Raw genomic sequence first — 15,648 nt, forward strand, 5'->3', positions numbered from 1 at the left:
GAGATTTTTAAGGCGAGAAAAAGTCAGCCATTTTCAGAGATTCAGCACCGTGTTTCCGAAATTGAGATTTTTTTGAGGAAAAATTATGAGAGTTCCAAGGCTTCCTCAGTCTTTGGGGATGAGGCACCCCCCATGCAGGGGACTGACTCCTCAAATTCTACTACCATAGGCTCTGACCATCCTGCTCCCTTATCTAAGCCCTCCTGCGCAGAGGCACCTCCGAGACTTTATCCTGTGACGTCTGATATCCCCGATCCCTCTCCTCCGGAACTTAAATCCTTGCCCCTGGAGGACAAGGCTACCCAGGTAGATGAGGAGGAGAGGTGTCAGCCGTCAGCTCCACCACTCCATTATCTGTCCCATGACACTGCCTTTTTTAATCCCCCATACGCCAGTGAGGCAGCCCGCCAGCTTGCCCAGGACACCGCCGCCTTATGTGCAGCTCCCCAACAGAAACAGGAACATGTCCAACTTTTGACTGAAATAAGGCAGCTGGTTCAGGAACTAGTGAGTGCCCTGCAGCCTTCTACCCTCTCCCAAGAATCTAGCGCAAACTCCGGTCTCTCCTCCGCCCTGCCACACTCTAGCTTCAAAACCTATGGCTGCCTTCCCAGTTACCAGGTCCCATTCTCGGGCCCCCAAATACCCCACCTCTGCCACGGCTCCACCTGATGATGATCCCTCAGACAGAGAAGTTGAGGAGGCCGATCAGCCTGAGGAAGGGGCACATTCCCAAGAGGAAAATTCCCCTCAGGACGTAACTCCGCAGGCACCAATCCGCCAAAGCTACCGTAGATTGAAATTCGAAGACCTGAAAGATTTAAAGGCTGCTGTCTCTTCTTGCGGCCCCACTGCTCCTTTGACGCTTGGCCTTTTGGACTCCTTTTGTGAGGGATGGCTCACGCCGAACGACTGGTTCTCAGTCACTAAGGCTGTCCTGAGTAGGGGAGACTATCTCTTGTGGAAAGCAGATTATTTAGAACGATGCCAAGAAATGGCGCACCGCAACGTCGAGGCAGGAGGCTCTTCCTCATCCTGGATCTTTGCTAAATTTCAGGGTCAGGCACCCTTTGATTCTAATGAGGTGCAGGCTCAATTTCCCCCAGGGCTACTTGCCCAAATACATGTGGCTGCCCTCCGGGCCTGGAAGGGACTTCCCTCTAAAGGGTCGGTGGTCAGCATGGGAGTTTTGACCTGCTCCGTTTCAGACCTGGGCCGGTTCACCCCTCCTTAGGCAACCTGGTGGTCCTCCGCTCCCAGAGGGTCACCATATTGATGCCGAACTTAGTGCGGACACCCGATCGGCATAGCGCACTACAGCCCAGAACTCCTGGACTCAAGCGATCCTCTGGCCTCAGCCTCCCGAGTAGCTGGGACTACAGGCGCGCGCCAAGAAACTGCTTGCAGACACTCTACTAGTCTATCAACTAAGCCAGAGCCCCACGCCGGCTGATGACGGGAAATAACCATCCTCTTCGGTTTTTTTTTCCTTTTGTCAGACAGCGTGGCGATTACTAAACAGGCGTGAACTCGGTGGCGCGGGCCAAGGGGGAAAAAGAAAAGTTATGTAACAAACAGCGGGACTTAATATCTCTATATTCTTAGCAATGGAGAACTATCAAATGCTTCCTTGGCAATAGGACTGTCTTTTTCTTTTTGGGGGGAAACCCCAGCAACGGTAGTGAGTTGTGTGTTGAAACATGGAATGTAATCGAGATAAAGCGTAAACGAAGTGAAACTTATCACGTACAAGGGTGGGGACTGGGGAGGTGGGAGGGGGCGGCAGATATACTGGGGGGGTTGGTGATGGAAGATGGGCACTGGTGAAGGGAAGGGTGTTTGAGTATTGTATAACTGACATAATCCTGAGAACTATGTAACCCTCCACTTGGTGATTCAATAAAAAAAATTTAAAAAAATAAAATAGGTTACTATTTTATTATTGAAAAAAAAAAATAAAGGGTCGGTGGTAACATCCTTAGCCAAGGTTCGTCAGGGAGCTAACGAGCCCGATAGTGATTTCATAGGGCGCCTCACGGAGGCGGCTGAAAAATTCATGGGAAACGAAGAGACGGATAATGAGCTGATCCGCCATTTGGCCTATGAGAATGCTAATCCCATCTGCCAGGCCGCACTCCGCCCCTATAAGCGTGGGAAGACCCTCTCAGAATACATTCGGCTATGCTCCGAGGTTGATCCCACCACCCAAAAAATAGGGCATGCTATAGGGGCTGCCTTCAAACAGTTCTCTATTCAACCATCGAGCAGTCAGAACAAGCTGTGCTTTGGCTGTCGGCAGCCTGGACATTTCTTAAGAAACTGTCCCAATAAAAAATCTCGGCCCAGACCTAGAAGTCCTTGCCCTAAGTGCAAACAGGGTTTCCACTGGTCGTCAGAGTGCCGCCAGAAGGCCAGGCTAGGAAACTGGATACAGGGCCAGCCCCAGGGCCCCCAGTCCGCTCCCTCTCCCGTGTCTGGGGCACCTCAGAATCATGGGCTGTTCAACCCATCGGCACCCAATCCCTCTGCAGAGCCATCCCATACTCAGCCGGATTGGATCTCCGTGCCACCTCCCGCACAATGTTAAAGAACAGGGTCCCCAGATAGTGTATGTCAACGCCTGTGGCCCTTTGCCATCTGGAACTTTTGGCCTAATTATTGGGCGAGGCAATATGCTCCCTCAGGGCGTGCAAGTACTCCCCGGGATTGTAGATGCTGATTTTCAAGGGCAGATTGGAGTAGTAGTTGAATCACTCTCCCCATTTTCAGTCTTGGACGCTGGCGCGCGGCTAGCACAGCTAATACTCATTCCAATAACAACAGTACAAAAACCACCCCCAATGTCAGAGACTTGCATTTTTTGCCCAACGCATTCTTAATCACAAGGGCCTGATGACTTTAGAGATCAACGGGAAGGAGTTTTCAGGTCTGATTGACACTGGTGCGGATGTAACGGTCATTGCTGAAAAAGACTGGCCAAAAAGGTGGCCCCTCACCCCCTCACTGACTCACCTTCAGGGTATAGGTCAATCCCAAAACCCTATGTTAAGCTCATTTACGCTTGATTGGCGCACCAAGGAGGGAAGATCTGGGATGGTACGCCCCTATGTTCTGCCTGGGCTCCCACTCAATCTCTGGGGCAGGGATATTCTTTCACAAATGGACCTTATACTAATTGATGCCAAGGGCCTAGACATGCTCCTTGCAGCAGGTTATTCTCCCAGAAAGGTTCTAGGAAAATACCTCCAGGACACGCCTGCGCTGCCAGCCCTCGACCCAGTGAAAAATGACCGCGCAGGCTTAGGTTTATTCTCAGTAACTGCCACGGCTCCTCCTGCACCCCATACGGATAAGATCATATGGAAGTCCAATGAGCCTGTATGGGTGGACCAGTGGCCGCTTCCCACTGAAAAATTACAGGCCGCCAGGTTGTTAGTGCAGGAACAACTCGCAGCAGGACACATAGAACCCACCTCTTCCCCCTGGAACACACCCATTTTTGTGGCTTGGGGCCGGAGCGATAGCACAGCGGGTAGGGCGTTTGCCTTGCACGCGGCCGACCCGGGTTCGATCCCCGGCATCCCATATGGTCCCCCAAGCACCGCCAGGAGTGATTCCTGAGTGCAAAGCCAGGAGTAACCCCTGAGCATCGCTGGGTGTGACCCAAAAAGCAAAAAAAAAAAAGAAAAATGGCAGTTGGCGACTGCTACAGGATCTACGAGCAGTAAATAAAACCATGGTCATTTTCGGGGCGCTTCAACCTGGACTGCCGTCCCCAGCAGCCATCCCTTCAGAAATGTATAAGATAGTACTCGATTTAAAAGACTGCTTCTTCTCAATTCCCTTGCATCCTGATGATCGCCCCCGTTTTGCCTTTAGTTTGCCAGCTATTAATTATAAAGAGCCCATGCAACGTTTTCAATGGAAGGTTTTACCTTTACCCCAGGGAATGGCAAATAGCCCCACACTGTGTCAAAAATTTGTGGCTCAAATTCTTGCTCCCATTAGGGCACAATGGTCCGACATCTATATGATCCATTATATGGATGATATACTGCTTGCGGGATCTGACCCACAGGCCACTATGCTCTGTTGCAATCAGATGATCCGTGTGTTTACTCAGTCTGGCTTTCAAATTGCCCCCGAAAAAATTCAGATCGCTGACCCTTATACCTTTCTTGGATTTCGTCTTCAGGGGTCCCGTGTACTTTTGCAAAAAACGCAGCTGAAGCTTACTTCGTTAAAGACACTACATGATTTTCAACAGCTGCTTGGGCATATTACATGGCTCAGTCCCTATCTGAAACTTACCAAAGGAGACCTTTTGCCCCTGTATGACCTTTTGCGCGGTGATGCTGACCTTTCTTCCCCTCGGAGTCTGACACCAGCAGCCCGAGAATCCCTAGTTCTCATAGAAAAAGCGACTGAAGGCCACTTTGTTTGCTCTCTAGATTATCAGTGCCCTTTTCACCTCCTTCTCTTCGCTACTCCTCATTCCCCAACGGGCTTAATTTGGCAGGAAAACCCTGTTTCTTGGATTCACCTTCCTGCCACACCAAAGAAAGTTCTTGTACCCTACTATCTCTTAGTGGCATCCTTAATTATTGAAGGAAGGAGTTTCTCTCGCAGACACTTTGGTCTTGAACCGGCTTCTGTTATTCAACCCTACAATAAGGAACAGATAGATTGGCTTCTTCAAAATACTGATGATTGGCCCATCGCCTGTGCTTCCTTTTCAGGAATTTTAGATAATCATTATCCCCCCCAATAAGTTGATACAATTTATGGCTTTACATCAATGGGTTTTTCCTGTTGTCACTAAGACCAGCCCTATCCCTGGGGCTAAAGTGATTTTCACTGATGGATCCTCTAATGGCCAGGCCGCCTATGCCTGTGAGGGTGAGACTGTTTCTTTTTCCACAAAGGAGTCCTCTGCTCAGCTGGTTGAACTCACAGCTGTTCTAATGGTTTTTAAAAATTTTTCCCTTCTTCCTTTCAATTTATACACGGATAGTGCCTATGTGGCCTTCTCTATACCATTACTGGAGACTATTAGTTACATTAAACCCTCCTCCCCAGCAACGTCATTGTTTTTGCAAATCCAACAGTATATTCGCTCCTGGCGAGCTCCATTTTTCATAGGTCATCTTCGTGCCCACACTAACCTCCCTGGGCCACTGGCGGCAGGTAATCACTTGGCAGATTTGGCCACCCGATCTTTCACAGCGCTAACTCTACAAGCAGATCCGCTGCAGGAGGCCACAACTGCACATGCCCTTCACCATCTGAATGCTCAAACTCTCCGCCTTATGTTTAAAATCACGCGTGAGCAGGCACGGCAGATTGTGCTCCAGTGCCCTTCCTGTGTATCCCTTCTACCCGTGCCTCACTTAGGGGTCAATCCCCGAGGACTAGTCCCTAATGCCATCTGGCAAATGGATGTCACTCATATTCCTTCCTTTGGGCAGCTTAAATATGTGCATGTGACTATTGATACCTTTAGTGGGTTTATTTGCACCTCAGCCCAGACTGGAGAAGCCTCAAAAAATGTCATTGCTCATGTCTTGCACTGCTTTTCTGTACTGGGCAAACCGCAGCTAATAAAAACAGACAATGGTCCAGGATACACTGGAAAAAAGTTTGAGCATTTTTGTAAGAAGCTGCAGATTTCCCATCATACAGGGATCCCCTATAACCCTCAAGGGCAGGGGATAGTGGAGCGAGCCCATCTCCTCTTAGAACATATATTCAAAAGCTCCGAACAGAAAAGGAACTGTACCCAGCCTCACTTTCCCCTAAGACGTTACTATCTCACGCTTTGTTTGTCATGAACTTTCTTATACTGGACAAAGAAGGTCGCAGCGCAGCGGACCGTTTTTGGCATACTTCCACCAGCCACACTTATGCAAAAGTAAGGTGGAAAGACCCTCTGAGTGGTCTATGGAAGGGCCCTGATCCAGTCCTTATATGGGGCCGAGGATCAGCCTGCATATTTGATGCTGCTGATAGTGTAGCCCGCTGGCTCCCCGAACGACTGATAAGGCAGGTCGACACACCTGCTCTGGCTGAACCGACTTCCACCCAGAGAATAAATGAATCCTCTGAGGACAGTGTCCCTTCTGCCACTGCCCAGGAACTTGCTTCTGCTCAGTCAGCCGTGTCGGGAGTGACCAACTAGTGGTCTCGCTCACAGAACAGTTATTCAGACTTGGCCTGGCTGGAGCAGGAACCAGCGTTACTTCAAGACCGAAGATGATGCCCGTAGGGCAGGATCGGGAGTCTCAGTGTGAATGTGGTGAGTGGGGTGCGCACCCGAGTGAAAGAAGGACCGGTCCGAGCGTGTGCAGGAGTAAGATTTGTGCGTGTGCTCCTAGTGTGTGTGCAATTGTCTCATTATCTTTCTTAGTTCTGCTTAGTTTTCAACAACTTTGAGAAGGTTTTGCCAGCTTATATCAACAAAAGTGCTTTCTTGACCCGTTTTTTCAATAAGCAGGAAACTGGCTGCTCAGGCAGAGAAACGGGGAGCAATGTTCCCAATCGGCCGACAGGGCTCACTTTGCCCTGGGGACTGCTCTTTCCTTTCTCAGTCTATCAGTTTTTTCCTGCCATTCTTGAAGGGTCAGATTGATCAATCAAGTATATATTTGTGCACATGTGTGATGTTTATTGTCTGACTGTCTGTCTCTCTGTCTGTGGAACACTCGAGTATTAGAGCTAGTTTAAAGTCAGTAATTCTTAGATCTGGGCAAACAAAATCAAGGGAGGTCAGAGTGATATGGAGCCCAGCAATTTAAAAGATCTAAGTAGCTTTGGAGCTTGCTAGATCAGGTCTAAACAAAGATTTCTAATCAGAATGTGGTGCCTACAAAGAAATTGAAATTTTCAATCCAGATTTCATATTGGGAGAACATTAATAGTTATTAACAGTTGAAATCCTCTTGAATTCTAGTAAGCTAAACATATCTATTGGACTTACATTCCTCACCCTCCACTTTTACAGGTTGTAGATTGGACCATGCCAGGACCCAGTATCTGGGCTAACAATTCCTTTCTTTTACCCCCTCCATGGGATTCACAGATGCCTCAGCTGCCGAATAAAGAAGAAACACCTTTTAATTTTTTCTCTAGGATACTCACTTGATCCTGTCTGCATTGGAGTGCCTCCCTGTCTCCCTCTTCACTTTCAGACTTGGATTCATACCAAGTCCCAAATTCATACTACCTCTGATCATTCACAAAAAGATTTTTCTTTTCTGGTGATTGTGCATTATTTACCTGTCTCAATTCTTCCCTCTCAATCCAAGATTCTCCCCACAGTATAATTTTATTAAGGGCCAGATCGCATATGGTTACCAGTGAACCTGACCAGAGAATGGCAACGCTCCCCCGATAAAGGGCTCCTGACTGAAGATCTGACAAAACTGCTCCGGCGCTCCTGATGATTCCTTGGGCCTCTGATCACAGCTATCCTGGACTTATTGCTGTAACCACCACTGATGCTGTTGCAGGAATAGTTCTTCAAGCCTCGGTCCAGACACACAACTTCGTCTAAACATGACAAAATGACTCTTACCACCTTGGGACAATGCAGGCTACTGTCAACCATGATGTTGAGCAAATCAAATCATATCTATATTATATTCTACAAGAAGCTCTTTCTAACAATAGTATGGAGCATATATTATAAAGTGTATATATTATACACTGATCTTAGCCAAAAGGCCAAGAAGCGATGGATCATATATTATAAAGGGACAGATATGGAGAGATGATGACTGAAATATTCTAGTCTAGACAGTCTCAGCTAAGGTATTTTAAGACTCAAAGAAAACTTAGAAGGTAAAGTCTATATGGGGTCACAGACATAGTACAGGGGTTAGGGTACATGTCTTTCATTCAGTTGACCTCTGTTCAATCACCTGCATCCCATGTGAACCCAAGCATTTCCAGATGTTGCTCTTGAAGCTCAACCATTGCTGTGGTGGCTGTGGTGGTGCCTGGAGCAGCAGGTCTCCAGCACCACTGTATCCACAGATATTGAACCATCTGACTCAGTTGGCCAAGAATCATTGGCATGGACCCCATTTTTCTTGAGCATTGCTTGAGACTACCCCTCCCTGCTCCAATCAAGCCCCCAATAGAATGATCAAATGTTGTTATCCTTGGGTGTCAACCATCTCTGATAATTGCACTCCAGTTAGTTGATGACCCTCAGATTTTTTCTATCCAGGGTAGACCAGTCATCTGTACCTCATAGAAATGTTCAGACTTCTGATTTTTGTAATTTTGTAGGACTATGTGAGAATGAATGCAGTGTTTTGTTAATAATAATGATTTACTTCATAAAATACTAGGATTTAAATAATGTGAACAAAATAAGAATTCCTAAGACAAAGCATATTGATTTAATATTTACAGAATATATTTGACTATTATATAGTAAACAGAGCATTATAGTCTCATAGTCTTTAGAGTTAAACAGACTGGACTATAAGCAATTTTTAAATTATTTCTCTAAGTTTTCACTCTCATGTATAAAATGGCAATGAAATCAGTTTCATGACTTTGTTTTTAATGCTGGAAAAGGTTATGAAAAATATTTTAATAATCTCAGAGAAGGAGGCCTCTATAAGCAACATAAAATTTAACAAGTCATAAGAGATTATTATTATGACTATGAAATAAAATTTTGCATGGCAAAATAATACCATAACCGAAGTTGAACAAAATAAATTTGAAAAAAATGTTTGCAGCATTTATGATAAAGGAATTATTTTGTTTCAGTGCATTTTTATTTATTATTTATTTTATTTATTTATTTTTTGAATCACTGAGCTACAGCTACAAAACTTTTACGTTTTAGTTTCAGTCATACAATGATTGAACACCTGTCCCTCCACCACTGTACATTTTCTACCACCAATGTTCCCAGTAACCCTCCCACTCCCCCTCCCCCCATCCCATCTCTTCCCCTGCTTCTATGGAAGACAATTTCTCTCTTGCTCTCTCTACTTATGGGTATTATGATTTGCAATACAGATAGTGAGAGGCCATCCTGTTTACTCCTTTGTCTACTTTCGGCACACATCTCCCCTTCCGAGTGATACCTCCAACCATCATTGACTTAGTGATTCCTTCTCTATTCCAGATGCCTTCTCCCCCAGCTCATGAAACAGGTTTCCAAATGTGGAGCCATCTTCCTGGCCCTTGTCTCTACTGTCTGTGGGTATTAGTCTCATATTATGATATTTTATATTTCACCAAGGAGTGCAGTCATTCTGTCTGTTCCTCTCTTTCTGACTTATTTCACTTAGCATGATACTCTCCACGTCCATCCACTTATAAGCAAATTTCATGACATCATCTTTCCTAACAGCTGTATAGGATTCCATTGTGTAGATGTACTAAAGTTTATCTAACTAGTTGTCTGTTCTCGGGCACTCGGGTTGTTTCCAGAATCTGGCTATTGTGAACAATGCTGCAATGAATGTACAGATGCAGATGTCATTTCTGCTGTGCTTTTTATGAACCCTCAGGATATATTCCCAGAAGTGGGTCAAATGGGAGTTCAATTTCTAGTTTTTTTGAGAAACGTCCATATTGTTTTCCAAAAAGGCTGGACCAGTCAGCATTCCCACCAACAATGAAGGATATCCCCCACATCCATACCAACACTGGTTGCTTTTGTTTTTTTGGGTGTGTGCCAGTCTCTGTGGTGTGAGATGATATCTCATTGTTTTGGTCTGCATCTCCCTCATTAGTGATGAAGAGCATTTTTTATATGCCTTTTGACCATTCTAATTTCTTCTTTAAGAAAGTTTCTGGGGGCTGGGGAGATAGTACAGCAGGCAGGGTGTTTGCCTTGCACGCTGCCAACCCAGGTTTGATTCCCAGCATCCCATATGGTTCCCGGAACACCGTCAGTGTGGAAGTCGATGTGGAGGTCTCGTTCTGTTCAGCAGGGAGAACCCTTCGTGGGGCTGAGAAGGGGACGCAGCCGAATGAACAGACGCAGAGCCCGGAGGAGGGAGAAAAGGCGTTTATTCTATGGCAATTACAGTATTTATACCTCCCTGCTGGGAGGAGGTGGTATAGTATGCATGCTGGGACCCCCAATAGAAATGCAGGGTGTGGCATGGGCATTAGCTAGTGATAAACAAATGCTGATAGGATAAAGTCAGTAAGATTAGGTGTGGCAACTTTTGCTAGGTGTGGCATGGGGTTAGCTAGTGATAAACAAATAGTGACAGGATAAGATCAGTAAGGTAAAATGGCTCCCTACACGTCAGTAGTGATTCCTGAGTGCAAAAGCCAGGAGTAGCCCCAGTGCATTGCTGGGCATGACCCACAAAGAAAAAAAAAAAGAAAATTTCTATTATTTTCATCAACCCATTTTCTGATGGGATTGGATGTTTTCTATTTGTAGAGTTAAACTAGAGCCTTGTACATCCCTGACATTAACCCGTTATCAGAAGGGTATCGGGTGAATAGCCTTTCCCAATCCATAGGCTGTCACTGTATCCTGGTCATTGCTTCCTTTGAGATGCAGAAGCTTCTTAGTTTAAGATAGTCCCATTTGGGGGCTGGAGATATAGCACAGCGGGTAGGGCGTTTGCCTTGCACGCGGCCGACCCAAGTTCAAATCCCAGCATCCCATATGGTCCCCTGAGCACGGCCAGGCGTAATTCCTGAGTGCAGAGCCAGGACTAACCCCTGTGCATTGCTAGGTGTGACCCAAAAAGCAAAAAAAAAAAAAAAAAGATAGTCCCATTTGTTTATATCTGCTTCCACTTGCTTGGTCAGTGGTGTTTCATCTTTGAAGATAAAAGGGATTACTTTGTTATCTTACATATTTTATTATGTCATATAGTGATGATGAAAAGGACAGATTTCTTCCCTGTTTGAAAAACTACAGAAAAATCATTAAAGGAGTCCACAAAAAATTAAATACAAATTTCTTATAAATATGTGTAAATTTTCTTTAATAAAGTAAGTACAAATTAAAACTCAATTATAGAATATTTTCAGTTTACTAGGATAACATAAGTAGACACAACTTTTTTGAAAGGTATCTTGAAAACAGCATAAAATTTGAAGCATATACTTTTCTGAGAAATTTTTCTCACAGAAATATATTTACATATGCTTCCCAATATGATAGTCATGACCATAATTAGTTAGCAAATACTCAAAATAAGAATTTTCTGAATTAAAATGTACACTAAGTATAAAACATATTCTGGATATCAAAGACAATAAAAAGAAAATTATAAAATATCTCACCGCAAATTTTACATTGATTTATATATTAAAATAATAATATTAGGGAATTTTGGACTAAATATGCTACACTTATTTATTTTTGTTTGTTTGGGGCCATATCTAGCAATGCTGAGAAGTTACTCCTGACTCTGCTCTCAGGAATCACTCCTGGGGGTGCTTAGGGGACCATATAGGATGCCAGGAATCAAACCCAGGTGGGCCGCATGCAAGTTAAACATCCTATCTGCTATGTTATCTCTCTGATTCTAAATATAATTTATTTAAAATATGCCATATTTTTAAAAAAGTTTTATTTTGGTTTTGGGGCCTCACTCAGCAGTACTCAAAGCTTACTTCTGGCTCTGTTCTCAGGGATAACTCCTGATAGTTCTCAGGTATATATGTGGTATCAGGGATTAAACCAAGGTTGGCTGTGTGCAAGGCAAAATGTTAAATAATTCCTAAATATACTATATTTTAATTATTAATTTAGTTGTTTCACCTTTCCCATGTAGATACTAGACAATTTTATATGTTGTTCATGTGTTATTGAACAGTACTAGCTTATTTTTATCTTTACTTGCACATATGAATTGGAGTGATAGCACAGCGGGTAGGGAGTTCTCCTTGCATGAGGATAACCTGGGTTCATTCCTCTATCCCTCTCGGAGAACCCAGCAAGCTACCGATAGTATCCCATCCGCACGGCAGAGCCTGGCAAACTCCCTGTGGCGTATTCGGTATGCTAAAAACAGTAACAACAAGTTTCATAATGGAGACATTACTAGTGCCTGCTCGAGCAAATCAATGAACAACGGGATGACACTGACATTGACTTGCATGTATGAGAAATTAAGTATGTTTATATGTTGTTCATGTGCTATTGAACAGTACTAGCTTATTTACCTCTACTTGCATGTATGAGAAATTAAGTATTTGAGGAATATTTGAAAAGTATTTAATATGATAGAAATATCAATAAACATAATACACCCATAGAGTAGAATATTATGTGGTATGGAAAAAAGACATTAATATGTACCAAGAATGGGATTCTTAATAAATGTATTAAGTAAAAAGAAATAATTACACAGTGGCCCCGGGATAGCTCAGTGCTGAGTGGATTCAGGTGACACTACCTTTCATGATCCCAGCACTACCACCACCACCACCACAACTACCACAAAATGTGTGTGATGTCTGGTAATCCACAAGTGTGTGCAAACCCTAATCTTCCTAACAACAATAACAAAGCCAAGGTAAGGGCAAAAGGTGGGGGGATAGAGCATAGAGAATCGATGTAGAGCAAGCTAAAGTTTATGTTCAATCAAGTAGATGTATACTACTTATGTATATTAAGTAGATTTTGAACTAACTGGGTAAAACTGTACACATTCATAGAACATTCTTGGAAGAATGTACAATACATTTTTTCAGTTATAGTCTAGAGGGAAGAAATTATAGCTCAGATGAGAAATGGGATATGTATTTTTAATCTCAGCAATATGGACTGATTAAATGTATTACAGTATGCATTCATTACCCATTCAGAAAGAAATATTTACAAATGTTCGTCTCTTTGGAAGAAATCAATTTTTAAAAATTTTGTGGTCAGTTATGCTGGTATATTAATTCAACTTCAATATTTTTACGTCTGGATAGGAACTTACATAGTAAGCCACAATTCCCTATTCATAGCAGCTTCTGTTAAGTATCAGTTCCTTTCCATTCCTCTCACCGTGGCAAACAGCATAGATATACAACACAATCTTTCCACATTTTAGGACTATCTTAAATGTTAACTTCAAGTTATGGCTCTAAAAACATCCAATATAAATTGGATTCAGCTATGCTCATCTTATAACATATCTGGGGAGTTAGTTAATTTTTTTCCCAATAAATCCCAGAAACTTGCTTGCTTACTTTTATACCTCTCTCCTAAATGGAAGTCAGCTTCGGTAAGGATTAACTTTGCACTCACTCAAGTATTTTAGGCTGTCTGCAAATTTTATGACTGCATTCAAGGCAAAAGAAAAGTTTTCTAGTTATTTCATCCTCTGCACTGAAGGCTTCGCTCGCCTTGTCAGTCTCTTGATTCTTCAGCAGTTAAAACACTCTCTTTTATTTCTGTATCAGAAACTCTATGTGCCTTGCTAATCTCATTGTCTACTTCAATCACCTCTTCTCACTTTCATGAAAATTGTTGATTGATTGCTTCTCACTAGGTATGTCTGACTCTCTAGCCCTTTGTCTAAATTTAAAACACTAGAGCTATCCTTCAGAAAATACAGTGTTCAATCAGTTGCATTGGCTCTTAAAATACCTTTTGTGTTTTGTTTTATTTTTTTTTTTAACTAAAGTCTCTTGATTTAGACTCCTTATTTCCATTTTCATTGTCTGTACCCAAGTTCAGGCCCTCTTCATCTTGCCTGGAATATATGCCAATTAGCTCTTAACTAGTCAGCAGACTTTCAGATCCCCTACCGGCAAACTATTTTCCACTTTACTGCTAATTCTAAAAACAGATTCTGAACAACAGATCCGTGCCTGCCTGCATTTATTTATTTATCAAACATTCATTAAGTAGCTCTTTCATGTCAGGGGTGCTATTTCTCACAGGTAGGCAATGTGCTCCTGAGCTCTGAGTCTTGGTTCAAGTATCAATAAACAGAAATCAGCCTTGGGGGTGGGCGGGGCAAGGATTCTATAGAGCAATAAGTCACAAGCCGGGCGGGAGGGAGTGGCTCTTAGTCCCTGACATCTGATTGAATTGGAGAGAGCTAAAGAGACAAGTTCTAAGCAGAGAAAGCAGCTTGGGTGGTCACAGGTTACAATGGTGTATAGCACATCTGTTCACTGAGGCAGGACCTGAGGCTAGATAAGATCTCTAGAGATAAGCACAAGAGGGGTTGAGAAATGGCTAGGAGGCCATGCGAAGCAGGTCAGAATTTATTTTAAAAGCCTTACCCTTTACAATAAACAGTCATGTGATTACATTACCATTTTATGAAAAGCACTGTGGTAGGAATTTGGAGGACAGCAGGAGGGAAAAAAGACAAGAACAAGGAATGCACAGTGGAAGGAGGTAACAAGCCCATCAAAAGCCAGACTGATTTAAACCAATGTTCTTCAATCTCTTCATATCTGCAGATCAGTACCTGCCCTACACACGTGTCCATGGATCAGCAATTATAACAAAGGCAGTAGACCAATGGTTTTCAACCTTTAGACACTTGTGGATCTGTAGATCAGTGGCTGAAGATCACTGATTAAAACCAAGATAATAACAGCAATAATGGAGAGATGTATTTGAGTTATTCTTTAATAAATCAAAGCAAGGTTAGTGACTGCCCCTTTGAATTTGTAGAAAGGAAGGAAGAAGGGAAATCAGAAATCATATATAAATGTCTGGTTTGGGACCTTGGTATGAAGTGATGTCATGGGAGAGGGAATGATTTGGCAACTGCAGGCTGTATAATTTGCTAAAAATGGTTGCAGTTGACTATATGAGTCAGTGCTCAAATGAGAGATTTAAATTGGACAAATTTGTTTTTCATCCCTTCACTGATTCTGATAAATAGGTATTGAGCATCTACTAAATGTCAGACACTGTTCTAAGCACCAGAAATATAATGGCAATGAAGCAGGGTAATGTTTTCATCGTATAGTTCTTCCAGAAAAAAAGACAACAAACAACATGTGGGTAGGAAAGTAAAATGTCAGGTAGGTATGTACTTGGAAGACAAATTATCGTGAGAATACAGCACCATGTGTGGTGAGAGGATATTAGACAAAGTAGTCAAGAGAAAATCATCTTTGCAAAGGGGAGATCTGAGTACATGAATAATTGCGAGGCCAGAAGAAACAATAGGAAAATTTGAGAGAGGAGGAAGTAAGGAACAACCAATTCTTTGTTACAGCTGGGTGGCAACGGAATGTGTGGGAGCAGTTGTGAGGAAGGATGTGAAAGGGAGTCAGGTAGATGCCACTGTAACAGGGCCCCTAACACTACCTAGCGATTTAAAATTCCTGTGTATTTGTCATCTTGCCTCTTTTGAAACCACCTCTTAGATTTTTAGCATTCCTTTTTTCCTTGACTCTCCAGAACTTGATAAACCTCTCAGCTTCTACCACTTTGTATAACCATTATTTGCTCCTTTGGTATTATTTGAAGATATCCAGGTAGGGATATTGTTCATTTTGATGACTGAAATCCTCAGTGCAGTTTACTAGGAACTTGGAGGATCAACAAATATGTGTTAATAGAACAAAAATCACAAGCAACATGCTTTGTTATGTATTTCCAGTAACTACTCTAACATGCATCTGAGTAGTCTTCATAGCTTTCAGAGACTGGATGTTCAGCTTGCAGTTGATTTATACCTT

This window comes from Sorex araneus, chromosome 10 (assembly GCF_027595985.1).
Source record: "Sorex araneus isolate mSorAra2 chromosome 10, mSorAra2.pri, whole genome shotgun sequence".
Classification (NCBI taxonomy): domain Eukaryota; kingdom Metazoa; phylum Chordata; class Mammalia; order Eulipotyphla; family Soricidae; genus Sorex; species Sorex araneus.